Source organism: Sarcophilus harrisii, chromosome X (assembly GCF_902635505.1).
Source record: "Sarcophilus harrisii chromosome X, mSarHar1.11, whole genome shotgun sequence".
Lineage (NCBI taxonomy): Eukaryota > Metazoa > Chordata > Mammalia > Dasyuromorphia > Dasyuridae > Sarcophilus > Sarcophilus harrisii.
In genome coordinates, this window is record NC_045432.1 from 57,098,046 (window position 1) to 57,105,673 (window position 7,628).

The 7,628-nt window shown below is 44.8% G+C and overlaps 1 long non-coding RNA gene across 1 annotated transcript; it reads right to left on the bottom strand.

Moving 5' to 3' along the window:
- Positions 1 to 566: 566 nt before the first annotated feature.
- Positions 567 to 7,425, bottom strand: LOC116420235. Its single transcript, XR_004230532.1, has 2 exons — positions 7,173 to 7,425; positions 567 to 7,085 (listed from the first exon to the last, which is right to left on the bottom strand). It is a non-coding gene; the product is annotated as an uncharacterized LOC116420235 (long non-coding RNA).
- Between the last annotated feature and the right edge of the window lie 203 nt (positions 7,426 to 7,628).

A 7,628-nucleotide genomic window follows, 5' to 3' on the forward strand; every position in this document is an offset into this window, starting at 1 on the left:
TGCAATTGTCAATGCTGAAAAATTACCCATGCATATATCTTGTAAATAAAAAGCTATAATAAAAAAATGATAATGATAGCAGATAACTCCCAGGCTGTTGTGAGGATCAAGTGAGAATAATGTGTTGGAAATAGTCTCTAATCCTTAATATGCTTTATGCCTACCAGATGTTGTTATTTCTGCTCTCGTTCTCCGATTCATTTGGAGTTCTCTTTCTTGGCCCACTAACAGCTTCTTGAGGTTGGAGCGGTCTAAGTAGACCTCTTTATAGTAATGATCTCCAGTTTAGGAAGAAGGACCTTTTTGTCACAGTCACTGCTTGACTTTTGTTTCCTGAGCCCCAAATCCAGATCCAAACGTGGGAGACTTTGACAATTGACTTTGAAAGTCACGTCAACAGATCGTGCTTTTCACATGTGGGGGTCAATGAGCCAAAACATTTTGCTTACCATGAGTCTCTAGAGTGGAACCTCCTGTCTCAAGAACCAAGGAAACCTGGCCTAAGTGAGGTTTTGGGGAACCTGGGGATGAGTAAATTTCCAGGTCAAAGTTTTGATTCTTAGAAGTCCGCGTAGCCTTGTGGCAAAAGTAGGAGATTTGGAATGAGGATTTGGATTGCAATTTCACTGCCTGAGTGACCTTGCCCAAGTGACTTAAGATCTCTGGAACCCAGTTTCCTCCTCTATATAATAAAAGAGATGACCTCTAAAATCACATACAGCTCTAAATCCTATAGCTTTTTTCCCCATAAAGTACTGTGAAAATGTATTTTAGCATAATTTACTGCTATAATTTATAAAGTGCATTTTTGTCTCAAAGAGACTCGTTGTACTACTTATTACCTGTGGGACCTCGGGCAAATCACTTCCTCTCTTTGGTTCTCAGTTCCCTCAACTATAAAATAAGGAGCTTGGACTCAGTGGCCTCTTTTGTTCCTTCCAGCTCTAGGTTTGTGATGTGAGTAGTCATTGATACTATTTTGGCATCCAGAAGTCTTGCTTTCACCAGTTGAGAAATCCCTCCCCCCAGGGTTGGGCTTCCTCTTTTTCCAATTGGCGTCTGAGTGCTCAACAGACCCTGTTACTTGACAAAGAAAGCCCCTCTGTTCCCCTGCCCCTCCCAGAATGATCACCTGCCATGCTTGGAATCACATACCCCCTTGGGACACATGATCTAAGTTTGTTCTGACTTGTCTCCTCTGCAGAGCTATACCTAACGATTTTGGGTCACAAGGACTACCAATGCCTTCATTTCAGGTGTTCTGTTTTGTTTTTAAACAAATTCAGTTTTTTAGGGACGGATACATGGTCTCATGAATTCAAGGTAACATACTGTGGAAGAGAAACAGCCCCTGGGACCTCTGAGCCCATGGGTGAAGACACCGGAATGGCAGGAGAGGGAGACTGTCTGAGAGAGGGAACATGGCGGGGGCCAAGCAGGGATGAGTCACCAGTGAGAAGAAGACCCCATCTGGTAGAACTCATATCTAGGAAGCTCCCTGATCTCCAAGTTGCTGAGAATTTCCCAACCTGCTTTGGTAGAGAGAGTTTTCTCCCCTGGTAGTCCTTTATAGCAAGTGAAATCACAGACCCAGGCCCTCCCCATAGACTTGCAAACCATTTGCTGAGTCCAGTTGTTTCTGTGATACTTGAGGGGTACAGAGGCAGAGGCCAAATCCTGGCCGGGCTCTTCTCTGTAGCAGAGAGTAGGCTGGCTCCTTCTACCCCCTGGCTCCCAAGGCTTCCTGAGGTCTCTACTTGGCAGCCCGTTCTTGTATACAGACAGCCCGGAGGCAGAAAAGCGAGTCAGCCTCGTTAGTGAGAGCACAGACTTAGCAAAATTGCCAGACAGGAAGAGAAAAAGACCCATTTCCAGAAAGCCATTTAATTACATGGAATGATATTCCATTTTCTAATTGGGATCCACTTCATTCTTTCCATCTCCTGCAGGGGCTGAATCCCCCCCTGCCTGGTGGGAGGACGGAGGAGGGCGACGTGCCCTTCTTGGGATACCTGGAGAATGGCCGGAGAGAAACCTGTCCCAAAAGAAGGCTGGAAAGACAACCCGGCTTCCTGGCTTGGGAGGTTCTGATGCCCAGCCCTGGGCCAAACTGGAAAGTTGGGGAAATGTGTGTTTTTTAGTCCTCGCCTCCCCTTCCTGTGTCCTTTGCCAATTGATTTCTAACCTCCCTCTTTCCCTTCTTCTAATAGAGATCCTGGCCAGGGGCTCTCTGGTTAGGATAATGCCATTTGCACTAAAGTGTTGGTGCTTACCAGGCCACGAAGTTCCTTCTCAGCACTCCTCACATCCCGGCCCATCTCCTGCAGAGCCCCATTCTGCTCCTGGCCCCTACACATCATGAGCAGCCAGATGAGCAGCCAGATGATCAGCGAGTTACTGCCCAAGCTAACGGTCAATCCAGTGGTGGGGGGCAGGGAGCGACCTGGATTTTGTACTGATTGGACCAGTGGCTCTGGTGGTTTCTGAGACACGGCTTAGAGAAGAATCTCAATTTGCATTTTGGCCCCAGTAGGGCCCAAGAGGGCATCTGTTAGCCTCCCAGTCCCTGGTGTCTAGGCTTGGAAAGATTCTGAAACCCTCCTCCTCTTCTGGCCAATGGCTCCTTGGCCTTGGTTTCCAACAGTTGGCATTGGATTAGTTTCAGACCTGGAAGAGGAGGGTTCTGTGCCACATAAGCCAGTGTGTTCTGAAGAAGCAGACAGGGCAGGTACCCAGGATTATCATGATTTAGACAAAAAGAAAGGATGGGCTTCCCCAGGGGAATCCTGATGAAAGATATTCCTAACTCCATTCCCAAGTCTCCATTGGGTCAGTGAAAGGAGTCACTCACAAAACCACTTCCCCAAATTAATGGGAGAGTTCAGATGGGAAGCTTTGGCTTCTTTCTCCAAGAGGGCTCGTTCCACGCCTCCAGCCTAGCTTGGAATTAGCACACACCTTCCCTAATTTCTCTCTTAAGAATAACCACGAAACCAAAATACCCATCACAACCCTGAAAAAACAGTGCAAGTACTCTTGCTGTCCTTTTCTGGAGGAGGAAACTAAGGCCCGTGGAGGTGTTTCCTTCAAAGTCAGGAAACAAACTTCTTGAACAAAGTGAGGACTTGAACTGAGTTCCTTTAACTCTGAATCCAAGGCACCTTGGTGCTCAGGATTTGGAGCCTGGTTGAAGGTGGGAAAACTTTTACTTCCTCAAGGCCAAAGTAACAAAAAGAAACCCAAAGCATTAACACACAACACATTCAATCTAGAACCATGTGTCTTGGAATAAACAGATGCCCACAGGTGCTGATGCTCTGGGTTCCAGCTTGAGCCTTGAGTTTCAGACAGAGCCATAACTAGTCAGGTGACTGGATTTTGTCCCAAGGTGGGAAATTCAGAGGACTTTTCATCATCTGAGGAAGAAGTGAGAGTGCAGACCAGTGGTCAAATGGAGTTACTGTAGGGCAGTGTGGTTGCAAGATGGTAAGAGCTGGTTCCATCTCATGGGGTCATGTTAGTGAGGGGTAGAAAGGCAAAAGCCTTGCTCTGCTGTACCCTGAGCTTGGGCCTGGCCTAGAAAGTGGGAGAGGTCATACTATCCTAGGCTTAGAACCTTTAGTTAGACCATATGGCTCATTCTAGACTACCTCCATCATTTTATACATGATAGAGTTGAAGGTGCATTTAAGGTTCGAGTTAGAGGTGCATTTAGGGTTGAGTCACAGGTGAGAATCCTTCCCCTGTTCCATACTGGCTGGATCCCCACTTTGAATGAAAACCCATGAAGTCTATTCCCTTACAATTGATTGTGGCGGCCCAGTTTCCTTAGTGACCAACAGGAAAGGGAAGAAAAGTAGTCGTAGTACCTGGGTCTGAGGTCGATAGCCCCATGTTTACTTGTCTCAGGCTTCTGCTCTTCCTGAAGAAGACTATGGGAACCCCCCACCTGATACAAGTGATCTTGGGGTCGGTATGTCTGGGAGAGACCAAGGTGCTCTATTCCCATTCAGCTGCGCCAATTGCGCCATGAGATAGGAGCTGGTGCTCAGTTCAGAATGCCTCAGAATGAGCCTTGACCATATCACAGAGGCCATGTTCAATTAACTAGGCTGAAAGAATGCCGGACTGGTATCATCGAACCGTGGAAGGAACACCAGCAGCCAACTAGTCCAACTCATGCCTGAGAGGGATCTCCATCGTCACATAGCAATCAAGTGGTCGTGCAGCTCTGCTCGGAGACCTCCAAGGTTGGCAAACCCATCACCTCTCAGGGCAACCCATTTCATATGGGGACCAGTATAAGTATCTGGATGGTTTTTGTTCTCCTTGACCTCGAACCTAAAGTGGACTCTTTGCCCCCTCCACTGGTTGCCCCTGGTTCTGTCCTTCTGGGACCAATCACAACAAATCTTCCACATGAATACATCAAGATCACATGTGTCCTCTGAGTCTTCTCTTCTCTAGGCTACAGATACCCAGGCAAGAGATCTTGTGGGTTCCAGTTCCTGTTTTGATATTAATTCTGATCTGTTGTTACTTCCTTTACAAAATCAGAAGTTTAGATGGGGGTCAGTGAAGGTGACCCCCAAGATCAATCCATTCCACTTAGTGCTTTCTTCCTTCTCAACTTTCCTTGTACTATAATTATTTATTGTACCTTCTCCTCCCCATCCTTCCACCACCAATCCTTCCCATCCAAGATCATTTGTATCAGGTGGGGGGTTCCCACAGTCTTCTTCAGGAAGAGCAGAAGCCTAGGACAAGTAAACATGGGGCATGATGGCATAGACTGGGGCTACAGACCTCAGTCTCAAAATTGAAAAAACTTGGATTCAAGATCCATCTTTGACACATCCTAGCTGTGTGACCTTGGAAAAGTCATTCCTCTTAATTCTCTAGGCAGTTTTCTAAGAATCTAAGTTGCAGAGAAGGTGCTGACCTGCATTGGTAGAGTGAGCTTCCTCATCTGGAAATTCTCCACACTGGTGAAATCACAGGTCTGAAAGACACAAAGATACTCATGTTCATCTTGTATCATGGCACAGTGGGAAGAATATTGAATTTGGAGTCAAAAGACCTGGGGTTGAATCCTGGTTCTTCCATTTGTTGCCTGTTTGACCTTGGGGAACTCATTTAACTTCTCTGAGCCTCAGTTTCCTCATCTGTAAAAGAGGGACCCTAAGATCATGGGACCCGAGATTAGAGTTGTAGGGGGCTTTAGAGATCCAATTCTCTTCTTTTTACAGAAAAGGGCTGAACTAGATCAGGAGCATCTAACATGCAGACAGTGACCATGTCGTAGCCCATAACAATCCCAAGTGGAGACTGAACTAAATGGAAAAGTAATTGGGAAATACATAACAACAATAAAAATATCAACAGAACATTGTCCTTCATTGTCAAAGAGGCCCAAAATAACATCACTCTCTTAGGATCAAGGTATGGTACGTCTGAATGTGACTGATCAGACCGAGGTGGGCTGGGAATGCTCTGCCACAGGTCAGGCACAAATAGTCCATGTGAACATTTGGCGGGGCTTCTCCAACTCTGGGCATCCCGTATTTCTTTTGAGCTACTGCAATTCTGCTTTGTACAACAGAACATAGATGATGTCAGTATGTGATTTCCTAAGACAATATGTGCCTGCAGAGATCTTTACGTGCCCTTTAGTGGTCCCGTTTATAGTTGAGCTTGATGCCACCGGAGTACATGAATGACCTCTAAGCTTCCTTCCAAAGTCCCTTTCACAAATTAGGACTCTAAGACATTTAAGTGGTTGGTGAATGGAACTAGTAAATTTAAAACTGTTAAATGACCATAAAAGCATGGAGGGGAACATAAAAACCTCTCATTAGTTATTCATAGATTAGCTGGATATGAAATAGAAATAGGTACCAGGGAACTAGAAGCTGTCTATCCTACCATGTTCATATCCCTTAAAATGGAAATTATTCTTTCTTGCCCCACATGTAGTCTAAAGCAAAGCTTCTTAAACTGTGGTTCACGACCCCATATGGGATCTTGAACCTGAATATGGGGGTCACGGAATTATGATTTGTTATCAGTAAATGTTTTATTTGTATACCTACTTTATTTATCTAGATACCCAGGGTCACGTAAATCTTGTTCTGGAGGAAAGGAGTTGTGAGTAGAAAAAGTTTAAGAAGCCTTGCTCTAGAACCTCAACTCAACCTTTCTATGAATGGGAGGGATTCAGGCAGAGTGAATGCTCCATAGCAGAAAGTGCCTTAGAGTCAGGCCCTCCTGGTACCTGTGGTTGTTGAAGGCATGACGGGGAATAAGGGCCCTGAGACAAATACAGTAGATGTAGGGAGGAGGGCAATGGTGAGCGATGAAGAGAGGTGGAGGGAGATGGCAACAGAGACCCTGAGGTCATTGTTAGCACAGTCACAAGAGGCCAGCAGGGATCCAGGTTGTCCTTACATTTCAGATTCTGAGGGCTGGTTAGGGCTAACTCCAAATGCCTTTGATGTCCTGATGCTTGCTGTAGGCCACTTGGACAAGTGGCTTCCCCTCTCTAGGTCTCAGTTTCCTCCCCTGTAAAAGGCAGACATTTGACTAGACAACTTTCACGACAACTTTCAGGTTTAGAGCTATGACCTGATGATCTCTTCCAGTTCCGACACTCAGTGACTTGATGATTCTGTGTTACCTGCTATATACAGGGATGTTCCAAAGTAAGAAAGTAATCAATTATCCTGGAAGAAGAGCGACTTGCTTCCCACCACCCAAAATTGCAACAACAATAAGCAGAAATGCTATAATGAAGAGCTTTCGTTCCTCCAGCCCAGTGTGTCTCAAACACCTTGAACTCTTCCATCATTCCAACTTTGATTCTCAGTTCCTTCCAGTCCTTGATTTCTAAAAGAGAGACATATATTCTTACTGTTGTTATTGGTAATAATAAACTAACAATTCTTACCTTACTACCTTAATGTTTTATGGGGCCACAATTTCATCCATGCAACCATTCCCTTTGGTGCTAAGCATAATACAATCACATCTTCTCATCCAACGTACTCCTTTCCTCTCTTCTTCCATATAGACTCCATGGAGGATTTCTGCAATAAATGAAAAGCCTTCCTTGAGGTCTCTTGGAATTTTGTGGGTACCAGTACACACCATCTGTCATCCCTCATTCTCCTCACCATGTTTGGACTATCTCCTTTTTTGATGATATGTTTCTCCTCTTAATGTTGATATCTTCGAGGCTCACAATCTAGGAGTCAACCTTGACTCATCCTTCTTTCTCCTCACTCCACATCCAATCCGCTGCCAAGGCCAGTTGTTTCTACCTTTGCAGCATCTCTCATCCATACATCTATAGTTCTCCAAGTCTATGACATGCAACTTTGATTCTTTGGGGAGTGTAACAATCTAAGAATCACAAGCACACAGAATCAGTGGGAGAATATTTACGTTGCAAGGACGGATCTCTTTCAAAAATATATACAGTTAAATGTTATTTATTATTAAATTATCAAATATAAATTATTCAGACTACATTTGTAAATATACAAATAATTTTTATTAAATGACCAAGAACACATTTGTACCCCATTTAAGGATCTGTTTTGTCCTGGTGTCGTGAGGAAAATAACACT